Below are 13,513 nucleotides of genomic sequence, written 5' to 3'. Positions count from 1 at the left end.
AAAGCACTGATCATACGTTTCTACACAGATCTTTATTCCAAACATAAGAGATAAGTTCTGGTCTCAAATAAAAACCCCAACTCTCACGCCGGAGCGATTAGCCCCATTAAATGCACCCATAACAGTCAAGGAAGTACAGAAAACAATAGGAAGTACCAAGCTAAGCAAAACACCAGGACCAGACCAAATCCCTATAGAATATTATAAAATTCTTCAAAAAGAACTTAGCTCCTCCCTAGCAAAGTCATTTACAGTATACTTAAAAAATACAACCCAGATGCACACATGTGTCTAATCCCAAAACCTGACAGAGACCCTGGATTGGCTGCCTCATACCTGCCTATATCATTGTTGAACAATGACTACAAACTCTTTACTGCCATATTAGCTACACGATTGGCCGGAGTGATGGATAACATTATCCACAAAGACCAAACTGGTTTTATGAAAAATCGGTCGTCGGTCGCAAACATCCGTAAAACCTTAGCAATAATCTCCCACTACTGGCAAGCTAAGCATGAGGGACTGCTCAACTCAATGCCAGATGCATGCCTTTTTGCTATCGACGCAGAGAAGGCATTCAACAGAGTCGAATGGAGTCATCTTCTGACTTCCCTAGACAAGTTCGGCATCACCGTAGACTTCCACAATCTTATCCAGACACTCTATAGTAGCCCGTGAACCTCAGTTATAGTCAATAGCGAGATTTCACAGCCCTTCCGGTTGGAAAGGGGAACCCGACAGGGGTGCCCTCTTTCACCCCTTCTTTCCCTACATTTATCCTTGTATGCTGATGACCTATTACTGTATATCCAAAACCCAAAAACAGAAATTCCAAAACTCATAAACATACTTAACCATTTCGGAGCAATTTCCGGATACAAAGTGAACCTGGACAAATCAGAATTTATATTTCTAAAAAGACTGAATGTCCCCACTCCTGCACCACTGACATTCGAACACACAGAGGGCTCTTTCAAATACCTGGAAATCCATCTACACACGAACCCCAATTTAATTTATAAACTTAACATCCCCCATATTCCGGCAAATTCAGACACTGCTAGCTGGATGGTCAAAGCTACCACTTCCCTTATCTGGCAGAATCAACCTAATAAAAATGATAGTAATGCCCAAACTATTATACCCCCTGCAACTATTACCCCTTCTACTCACACAGAAGGATATACAGACTGCGAATGAGGCCTTTTCTAAGTTTGTTTGGAGCAACAAAAAACAATGCATTAGTCGCCTTAAACTGGCTATGCCAACTGACAGGAATTTCTACCACATGCAAAGTTACACTCTCTACCCCCCCCCCCCCCCACATTAAAGACAATATCTTGTATAGGGATCCCTTAAGGGCATGGGCAAAGCTCGCACACTAACTAAACATCTACCCATTAAAGGTAATCCCACCTTCTTGCCAGGAATGACAACCCAAATGTTCAGGAAATGGGAAGAGCAAGGCTTGACCTCAGTAGCTCAACTGATAGCGCCACTGTCTAAAAAATAACATCCTCTTATGGTACTACAGGAAAAATTCAGTCTACCCCGACACAGTACCTTTGCATACCTCCAATGTTCCCACTACATTCACAAATTACTATCTGATGGACTTGATTGCATTACTCGTAGCACTATTGACAGTCTCTGTTCCTTAGCCAAACAAGGGGCACACTCTATCTCACACATCTACAACTCAATCATCCAGGTTAGGACAACTGAAATCGCACAACAAATGTGCGCCAGCTGGAACACAAATGCAAATTTAGACATCACTGAGGAGGTATTAACTGCCAACTTCAAGCTGGTGTCACGAGCCACACTAGCATCTCACCACAGGGAAGCGCACCTTAAACTCATGCACCTAAGCTATATTACCCCCAAAATGCATGCTAAGTGGGTTCCAGGAGCGAACAACATCTGCCTTAAATGATCCCTGCCCGACCCGGACGTCCCACATTTATTCTGGCGATGCCCTAGGATATCCCAATTCTAGTCCAAAGTACAATACTGGCTGTCGAGGGTGTGTGGGATCCGCATCACTTTAACAACATATGATATCCTTTTTTTAAGAGGCCATACTCACTCATCTCCCCAAGACCGCCTTATAAATGCTTCCATACTCCTAGCTAGACACCTCGTCCTTAAACACTAGATCCTAAACAAGCCACCACACCTAACACACTTCATAAAACTACTACACACACAATTACTAATAGAACAGGCAGATGTTAATGGTGACATAGAGAAAAGTCATTTATGACCAAATGAGAACCCTACTTGTTGCACTTATCCCCTACCATTAGACAACAAATCTTGAACCCCTTCCTGAACAGCACTTACATAATGTCGGAACAACTGAAGGGCAGATGGTCTATGGTCAATACAAATACCGGACAGAACCCCTGATACTTCAAGGGGACCACACCCCACTGCCCCCCCCTTTCCCCACAAACCCTGCAATATCATGATGCCCTTAAGAAACACGGCTGGATTGACCCAGAGTCTCCTCCTGGATGCTGATCATACTGGGCTGGCCAAAAGAGTAATCCAAATGGCGGCAATCCTCCAGGTTAATTTAGACTAGATTAGATCAATTTTTGTTATCTCTATTTATACTAGTTTTGTTGATCTTGTTTTTGTTTACAGATGTGTAAATTGAGTGTCATTGCTAGACACCCAGACACATTTTCACTATAACCCTCCCAGGTCAAGAGTGATCATGTTGCACTTTAAGCATACACCTGATCATCATCGTCTGCAATAATTCTGGCTTATGGACACTTGTGAATCGGACATTGTAGTCAGGGAAATAAGCGCTTGTATTGGACAGATCCATCTCCTCCCCTTCTCCCCTTTTCCTCCCAAGTTTTTCCCGTTCTCCAACCCACACCTCCTCCCTTCCTTTCCCCCTATTGCTCCCCCCCCCGCACACCCAGCTGAAGGGTGTTAGTTATTGTATACAAAAAGTGTAAAATGCTCAAGAATGAGAATACTGTACCTTGTTTAAGCATCTAACTACCAAACTTGTCATAACCTCATATGTAACAGCTGTTTTGATGTAATGATATTAATGCTCTTAATTTATTATGTAGCTCTACTTGAGTTTTGAAAAATAAAGAAATTTAAAAAAAAAAAAAAAAATTTTTTTTAATAGAAAACTACAATGCTCTCTATTTTGAGGGCATTTGGGGCATTTTAAGAAAAGGGGGTAAGTAGCGCAATGATGGCAGAAAAACTGTAAATATATATGTATATGAGAATATACATATATATTTATGTGTTAATTTGTGTATATGCACATATACATATATATATATATATTTACTGTGAACACACAGTTCCCATGGACCGCAATGTAATGCCATTTTTTTTCTAACACCCCACACCCGCGAAATTTAAAACCCTAAAAAATACTTTTTGAAGATATTTTATTTAAAATTTGCCCGTTTGCGGCTGCACAATAAATTAGCGCTCCACTTGTAATCTAGCCCTAAATCTTTTGAAGGAAATCACAGGAAATTAAGAAATCACTGGGCAGTATGTAAGAGTCTCAAGTATCTGCATTCCACAGAAGCTCTCAAGCCCCTCTAAGGGTAAACTAGCATTTTCAGGGTTCAATTACATGAAAAACAGACCAAAAAAATTATGAGGGTACATTAGTTAGTTTTTTTAACTGTGCATATTTGAACATTTTGAACACTGCCACAAGTAGTCTTTTTGTGCGCGCAAGTTAGCAAATATAACAAGTTAAAGGTAAAACTTTTGCACGCTAACTTCAGGACCTCAGATAACCCAACCACGTTATCTTTTTCTCCCCCAAAATTTCAATGGAGAGCATAGAAGATATGTATAAAAATATTTACTTAAAATAAAAATAACTTTTTTCTGTATGTGAACATTGGAATGTGAAATATTTACAGTAAATACACTGTAAAATACATTATTAAATATTATTATAGAATTATTATTTAGACACACACATATAGATAGATGGATGGCTGGATGGATGGATGGATGGATAGTTATGTGTGATACATACAAATCAGACTGGCCTACTAATATTGAAGTTTTTGGTAGAATGCAGATGAGAGATATTGAAAATTTACCAAGGAAAAATAAATATTGCAATCTAACGGCTAGATTACGAGTTTTTGTCGGTAAGCTGTGCGTGGCTAACGAGCATTTTATGCTCACCGCTCACCTACAGACAACGCTGGTATTACGTTTTTTTTTAAACCCGGCGTTAGCCGCAGAAAAGTGAGCGGAGAGCAAAATTTTGCTCCACATCTCACCTCAATACCAGCGCTGCTTACGGTAGCGGTGAGCTGGCAAAACGTGCTTGTGCACGATTTCCCCATAGGAATCAATAGGGCAGAGCTGGCTGAAAAAAAAACCTAACACCTGCTAAAAAAACAGCGTTCAGCTTCTAACGCAGCCCCATTGATTCCAATGGGGAAATACTTTATATGTCTACACCTAACACCCTTGGAGTAGAGGAAGAATCAACGCTAATTATAACCTGAAGCCAAATACAAGGAGGGACCCTCTCTAAAAGTCCCTTGGGTTGTGGTTACAGAGAGAAGGAAGTATTGGCGCTTACAGCTAGGATAGATCAAAAATGAATAAAAAGTGTATATATAAATATATAAATAGTAAATAATAGGTCTATAAGTATCTTAATATATCCGTATATAATGACAGGCACTATTGTAAAATTCCAAGAAAATTTATTAGAAATACAATGTTTAAAATGTCAGGCATATACACAGTAAGAAATCTGTGGGAAAGGATATGCTGGGCAGTGGAACCTAACTCTAAAGACTAGCTCAAACAAGCAGATTACAGTAGAGAGGTACAATGTCAGGCAGAGCAGTTCCCTAGTTCTAGTAAATAGGCAAAAAATACATATGTAAAAACGATGATAAATAAGCTAAAAGAGCACTCAAAGATGTGTATAAGTATAACACTCAAACATTAAAATCTGGACGTCCAGTTTATACAGCTCGAACAAGTAATAAATAGAAAAATAAAAAATATATACAAAATATAGGGAGATATAGAAAAGCCAGTAACGAATCAGTGCACTTAGTCTTTTCTCTATGCAGCGTAGGTATTGTATACCACCAATAGTATCTAATACACTATGCTCTCAAATGTAGTTGATCTGGATCATTGAGTATTAGATCAAACTTATGAACATTTGAGAGTGGTACCTTGTATTGCGTTATTAGGAGTATAGAAGGCAGCTGTCTGTAGTGAAGTATATTGGTCCTTTTGATTTCGTCCAGTACACAGGCTGTGTCCTCTACCCGCCTCTTGAGAGTTACAGGAGCGGTGTCACTGGTAACCAGCTTGGGCTTTGCTGGCGTCCTCTGTTTCCACACGGCAAATCACGTGACTCCGTGTCGGTCGTCAGGTAGCGTGTAGTCGTGTCAGCTGACTTTGCTGGTGTCCGCCTACTGCTTTCAGTGAAAGCTGGGTCGGTCTTTCCAGAATCTGTGTGTCAGAGATCTTCCTTCCTGGTTCACGGCTGCAGGCAAACTCTTTTCATAAGAGAAACTCTTTTCATAAGAGAAGTGGCAGCAGTAAAAGATGGCAGCAATCCTCTTATATTATATAGATAGAGGGTGAGATCTAAAGTGTCTCAAAGGTAACTGGTAGTTTAACAACTTCAACGCGTTTCTCCCCTTCCTGGGGCTTTTTCAAGAAGTGTTAACCTGTCTCCTAAAGCTTCTTATTAAACACCTCATAGGTGTTTCATTGGTCAAAATATTCTGTGGGTGTGTATTTCAATTGTTGAATGGCCTTTAAGGTGGTAGTTTTTCATTCTAAGCAGTAGTATATAGTTCAGTGTCTTTAGGATATTTAAGGTGGTATCCTTTAAAATTCAGCGGTAAGGTGGTATCCTTTAAAATTCGGCAGTAAAAGTATTATAAACATATTAAACAACATTCTCTATATAAAAAATAAACACAATAATACAATAAGATAAAAAATAAGATAAAAAATATATATTAGAAAGGTCTTTATTAGAGGATTACTAAATTCAGAAAAAATTATATATATATATACTGGATGTGGGGCAGATTGGCATTCTTAATCATACATGAAAGGGCTTAAATCCAGTTCTGAGTTAAGACCTAGAGGGTATAAAGTTTTCATATTGTATATTTGCTCAGCCTCTCTTTTGAGTAATTTAGTCTCATAATTTCCCCCTCTCCAATAACGTTTAACTTTCATTATTCCCCAGAAAGAGAAATCTTTAAGTCTATTATTATGGACATTCCTAAAATGGCTATAAAGGTGTGTGTCCATCTTTCCCTTTTCTATTATGCATAGGTGTTCCCTTATTCTTTCCCTTAGTGTTCTTGAGGTCTCACCTAGGTACTGTTTTTTACAGCTACACTGTATCAGCTACACTGTATTAAATAGATGATCCCCTTATCTGTGCACCGTATTGTATCCATGATGGGAAATACTTCACCCGTCTGTGTGGAGGAGTACTGTTTTATTTTATTGCTGTAGTTACATGATCTGCAGCAGTGGCAGGGGTAGAAACCTTTTAATGTGTTCCCTAACAGATCCTGTTCTTTAAGGGGGGTTTTGTCTTAAACTCACTTGGCGCTAGTAATGTTTTTAGGTTTCTGGATTTCCTGTATATGAATTTCGGGTTTAGGGTGATTTTATCCCCTATAATTGGATCCTCTCTGACATGGTGCCAATGTTTCTTAATTATTTTTTCCATCTTTTTATGTTCTCCATTAAAATTAGTGATGAAAGGCACTGATATTTCATCTATTAGTTGTGTTTCGATATTGTTTTTATCTTTATAAGTAAGTAGTGTTGCTCTATCTATGTGTTTAACTTCTTCATAATTTGCCTCTATTAGCGTATCCTCATAGCCCTTTTCTCCAAATCTCTGAGCAAAAAATTTGGAGAAAAGGGCTATGAGGATACGCTAATAGAGGCAAATTATGAAGAAGTTAAACACATACATAGAGCAACACTACTTACTTATAAAGATAAAAACAATATCGAAACACAACCAATAGATGAAATATCAGTGCCTTTCATCACTAATTTTAACGGAGAACATAAAAAGATGGAAAAAATAATTAAGAAACATTGGCACCATGTCAGAGAGGATCCAATTATAGGGGATAAAATCACCCTAGACCCGAAATTCATATACAGGAAATCCAGAAACCTAAAAACATTACTAGCGCCAAGTGAGTTTAAGACAAAACCCCCCCTTAAAGAACAGGATCTGTTAGGGAACACATTAAAAGGTTTATACCCCTGCCACTGCTGCAGATCATGTAACTACAGCAATAAAATAAAACAGTACTCCTCCACACAGACGGGTGAAGTATTTCCCTTCATGGATACAATACGGTGCACAGATAAGGGGATCATCTATTTAATACAGTGTAGCTGTAAAAAACAGTACCTAGGTGAGACCTCAAGAACACTAAGGGAAAGAATAAGGGAACACCTATGCATAATAGAAAAGGGAAAGATGGACACACACCTTTATAGCCATTTTAGGAATGTCCATAATAATAGACTTAAAGATTTTTCTTTCTGGGGAATAATGAAAGTTAAACGTGATTGGAGAGGGGGAAATTATGAGACTAAATTACTCAAAAGAGAGGCTGAACAAATATACAATATGAAAACTTTATACCCTCTAGGTCTTAACTCAGAACTGGATTTAAGCCCTTTCATGTATGATTAAGAATGCCAATCTGCCCCAAATCCAGTATATATATATAATTTTTTCTGAATTTAGTAATCCTCTAATAAAGACCTTTCTAATATATATTTTTTATCTTATTTTTTATCTTATTGTATTATTGTGTTCATTTTTTATATAGAGAATGTTGTTTAATATGTTTATAATACTTTTACTGCCGAATTTTAAAGGATACCACCTTACCGCTGAATTTTAAAGGATACCACCTTAAATATCCTAAAGACACTGAACTATATACTACTGCTTAGAATGAAAAACTACCACCTTAAAGGCCATTCAACAATTGAAATACACACCCACAGAATATTTTGACCAATGAAACACCTATGAGGTGTTTAATAAGAAGCTTTAGGAGACAGGTTAACACTTCTTGAAAAAGCCCCAGGAAGGGGAGAAACGCGTTGAAGTTGTTAAACTACCAGTTACCTTTGAGACACTTTAGATCTCACCCTCTATCTATATAATATAAGAGGATTGCTGCCATCTTTTACTGCTGCCACTTCTCTTATGAAAAGAGTTTCTCTTATGAAAAGAGTTTGCCTGCAGCCGTGAACCAGGAAGGAAGATCTCTGACACACAGATTCTGGAAAGACCGGCCCAGCTTTCACTGAAAGCAGTAGGCGGACACCAGCAAAGTCAGCTGACACAACTACACGCTACCTGATGACCGACACGGAGTCACGTGATTTGCCGTGTGGAAACAGAGGACGCCAGCAAAGCCCAAGCTGGTTACCAGTGACACCGCTCCTGTAACTCTCAAGAGGCGGGTAGAGGACACAGCCTGTGTACTGGACGAAATCAAAAGGACCAATATACTTCACTACAGACAGCCGCCTTCTATACTCCTAATAACGCAATACAAGGTACCACTCTCAAATGTTCATAAGTTTGATCCAATACTCAATGATCAAGATCAACTACATTTGAGAGCATAGTGTATTAGATACTATTGGTGGTATACAATACCTACGCTGCATAGAGAAAAGACTAAGTGCACTGATTCGTTACTGGCTTTTCTATATATCCCTATATTTTGTATATATTTTTTATTTTTCTATTTATTACTTGTTCGAGCTGTATAAACTGGATGTCCAGATTTTAATGTTTGAGTGTTATACTTATACACATCTTTGAGTGCTCTTTTAGCTTATTTATCATCGTTTTTACATATGTATTTTTTGCCTATTTACTAGAACTAGGGAACTGCTCTGCCTGACATTGTACCTCTCTACTGTAATCTGCTTGTTTGAGCTAGTCTTTAGAGTTAGGTTCCACTGCCCAGCATATCCTTTCCCACAGATTTCTTACTGTGTATATGCCTGACATTTTAAACATTGTATTTCTAATAAATTTTCTTGGAATTTTACAATAGTGCCTGTCATTATATACGGATATATTAAGATACTTATAGACCTATTATTTACTATTTATATATTTATATATACACTTTTTATTCATTTTTGATCTATCCTAGCTGTAAGCGCCAATACTTCCTTCTCTCTACACCTAACACCCTAACATGAACCCCGAGTCTAAACACCCCTAATCTTACACTTATTAACCCCTAATCCGCCGCACCCGACATCGCCGCCACCTACATTATATTGATTAACCCCTAATCTGCCGCTCCGGACACAAGATGCCACCTACATTATACTTATGAACCCCTAATCTGATGCCCCCAACATCGCCGCCACCTACATTATATTTATTAACCCCTAATCTGCCGCCCCCAATGTCGCAGCAACCTAACTACATTTATTAACCTCTAATCTGCCGCCCCCAACGTCGCCGCCACTATATTAAATGTATTAACCACTAAATCTAAGTCTAACCCTAACCCCCCTAACTTAGATATAATTTAAATACATCTAAATAAAATTACTATAATTACCTAAATAATTCCTATTTAAAATTAAATACTTACCTGTAAAATAAACCCTAAGCTAGCTACAATATAACTAATAGTTACATTGTAGCTAGCTTAGGGTTTATTTTTATTTTACAGGCAACTTTGTATTTATTTTAACTAGGTAGAATAGTTATTAAATAGTTATTAACTATTTAATAACTACCTAGCTAAAATAAAGACAAATTTACCTGTAAAATAAAACCTAACCTAACTTACAATTACACCTAACACTACACTATAATTAAATTAATTCCCTACATTAAATTAAATTAATTACAATTAAATAAAATAAAGTGGCCTACCGAGTGTATTTTTTGTCACTGGTGGCACTAAGGCTTTGGATGGATGACCTTACTATGATTGCAACTTCAACTTTATTTTCTATTTAAAATACTGGATGTGGGCTTATTTCAAGACATTTATGGAGACTTGCATGAGGAGGATCTTATCATATATTGTGAGTGAGATTGACTATTTTATGGTTATTCCTCAGTGGGGTGCCTTAGGCTAGGGGTTTGTCCTTCAGTAGGTGTACCCCTGGGAGAGGATTTAACATTGCAGTTGAGAGCTGTATGTGATTTGTGTGCCATATAGAAACTCAGCATTCTGCTGTATTGCATCATATTAGTGAAATCTATGCATTGTGTCGTCCATACATACTGTACTTAAGTGAATGCTTTTTGGACTACATATAAATTAAATCTTAAGTGCATGGTGTTTGAGAAAAATGTTACATCAGGAGCACCAAGGGCTTAAGGTTACTAATCAAGGGGAGTGGGGATAAATAAATCCAAGTACAAGTCTTGAGAAAGGCACTGTTAAGGGCTGAAATGTGTAGACTGCACATAAGGAGGCTTGTATTCTACCCTGGTGAGTCAGTTTCTCATAGACTCATTTTTTATAGCTGTTTTTTGCATGTTGTTTTTTATTTAATTTCTACAGGTATAGCACGCTTGGACTCACTGTTTTCACGAAGCTCACACCTACAGGCTGGTACTATTACCACTACTATCACTTAGGACAGCATCAAGGACTTATTATTCTTCTACTCTACGGACACTATTCAGCATTTATCCCATATACTTCACATTGATTTCTGGACTTCCCGTTATACATCTTTAGACCTTTTTTTTTCTCCTTCATCTCACCCCTGGAGGGGCCATTCAATTTTTGGGATCCCTTCCCACTGATACCTGGGTATTATCATATATTTTTTATTTATTTTTTTATTTATTTTTTTTATATATTTTTTTTATGTATGTTTTTATGTTTTTCTGTGACCATTTGTCACTATTGATTGTGTAATTAATTCTGCACTTTATTTAGCACTGTAGAGTTAAGAGCATACACTTTTGTATATATACTTCGTAGATTCTACCTCTTTATACATTTTTTATGTGTTCGCATTTTATGTGTTCATTATTTTAGCCCTATGTGGGTATTCAGGACGCAATTAAACCTTTGTTTTACTCCTTTATTTTAACTCCTCTGTACTTAGATTTATTTATCCCCACTCCCCTTGATTAGTAACATTAAAGGGCCATAATACCCAAATGTTTAAACACTTGAAAGTGATGCAGTATATCTGTAAAAAGCTGATTAGAAAATATCACCTGAACATCTCTATGTAAAAAAGAAAGATATTTTACCTCAAAAGTTTCTCAGTAGCCACATTCCATTGTAAAGGACTTCTATGCAGCAAATCAGTATGTTTGTCCCGGAACAGCCGAAGGGTTGAGCCTCGTGCACTCTCATGTTATTTCCCTATTCAGTGTAAGGAAGTTTACAATGAAATCTCATGAGAGCTAAGTCAAATCTCATGAGATCACAGTAAAAGAGTTCATGACAAGAGGAAATTCTCAAAGACAAGGAAGGGAGATTTTTAGTTGTAAAAGGCTCAATCCACAATACCCCGGTAATTTTAATGAATGTATATGCACCTAACGACAATCAAGGGCCCTTTATATCTAGAATAAGCAGACTATTATCAAGCTGGAAAAAAAGTAAGATCATCATAGGGGGAGACTTTAATTTGACATTAAATGATGATTTAGACAGAACCACACAAATAGCTGGCAAAAAAAGGCGATCAACCCCGGCACAGCAACTCCTAAAAGACCTACTCTTAGATTTTAACCTCATAGACAGCTGGAGAGCATTTAACAAAGGAGTTAGAGATTATACCTTTTATTCTACGGTTTATGGCACATATTCTAGAATAGACCTAATATTGGTTAGCCAGTTGCTCTTACCACTAATAACATCTGCTACCATACGCAATTGTGCATGGTCAGATCATGACATGGTGATAGTGGAGTTTGAAGGGATGATTAATCCACACAGAGCTAGGTCCTGGTCTCTGCACCCTAGTCTACTTCAAAATGACATACTACTGCAGAAGATACAAAAGCATATTAAAGACTTTGTAACTATAAATGAAGGGACCACGACAAATCCAAACTTTGTTTGGAGTGCACTTAAAGCCTCTTTGAGAGGGTTACTGATAGAAGAGTCAGGTAGACTTAGGAAAGCACACAACTCCAGAATAGATGAGCTTAGAAATGAAATTGATACCATAAGGGACCAGGTAGAAAAAAAGAAGCAAAATAAACTAGTAAAACTACTCAACAGCAAAAACGAGGAACTAAATCAACTTCTAGACAGGGAGGTGATCCAATCGATCAAAGTGGTAGACACTAGATATTATATATATGGAAACAAGCCAGATAGGATGCTAGCGAACAAACTAAAGGAAATGACTAGGGCCTCCACTATTCCACAAATTCAAAAGGCTAACGGCCAAGTCACTAATGACCCACTCCAAATAGCAAATACATTCGCTGAATTCTATAATAAACTTTACAATTTACCCATTACCAAATCAGGAATTAGCATAAAGAAAGAATTAGACAACTTCCTAGGAAATAGTAAATTACACACAGTAACAGAAGAAGAATTAGATTCCCTAAATGCCCCTGTCACGATACAAGAAGTTCTACTGGCCATTAAGGAATTAAAAAGAAATAAGGCACCGGGCCCGGATGGGTTTCCAGGCTCGTTCTATAAAGATTTGCAACTATCGGTGGCTCCCTTACTGGTGACTTTATATAATAATATTTTACAAGGCGTAGATATCCCCCCAGATCTGTTAACTGCAAGGGTGACAGTCATTCCGAAGCCTGGAAAGAACACACAATATTGTCAGAATTACCGGCCAATCTCATTAATTAATCAGGATTTGAAATTGTTCACTAAAATTCTTGCAAATAGATTAGCCCTGCCCATTAGAAAATTGATAGATACAGATCAAGTAGGCTTCATCTCACAGAGAGAAGCTCCAGATAACACACGAAAAGTGATTGACCTAATTAATTTCGCGACAGTGAAGAAAGTGCCTTCTCTGTTTCTAGCTTTGGACGCAGAGAAGGCATTTGACAGAGTCAATTGGGACTATATGTTTGCAGTCATTCATAAAATGGGAGTCAGGGGGCCCTTCATTAATGCTCTAAAAAGAATATATTCCACTCCTGATGCATTCATTAGGCTTTCAGGATATCAATCAACACGAATTCAAATTCGAAATGGCACAAGACAAGGGTGCCCTCTGTCTCCCTTGCTTTTCGCAATATGCATTGAGCCATTAGCAGTGCTAATAAGAGATAACCCAGATATTGCAGGACTTAGGGTAGGAGATAGAGAATATAAAATATCCCTTTTTGCGGATGATGTCATCCTTGCAGTAACGAAGCCGCTTCTTTCCTTGCCAGTAATATATTCTATTATAAATAAATTTAGTCTATTATCGGGTTATAAAATTAATGAAAGTAAATGTGAAG

The sequence above is a fragment of the Bombina bombina genome, chromosome 1 (assembly GCF_027579735.1).
Source record: "Bombina bombina isolate aBomBom1 chromosome 1, aBomBom1.pri, whole genome shotgun sequence".
NCBI lineage: Eukaryota > Metazoa > Chordata > Amphibia > Anura > Bombinatoridae > Bombina > Bombina bombina.
This window is presented reverse-complemented; position numbering follows the sequence as displayed.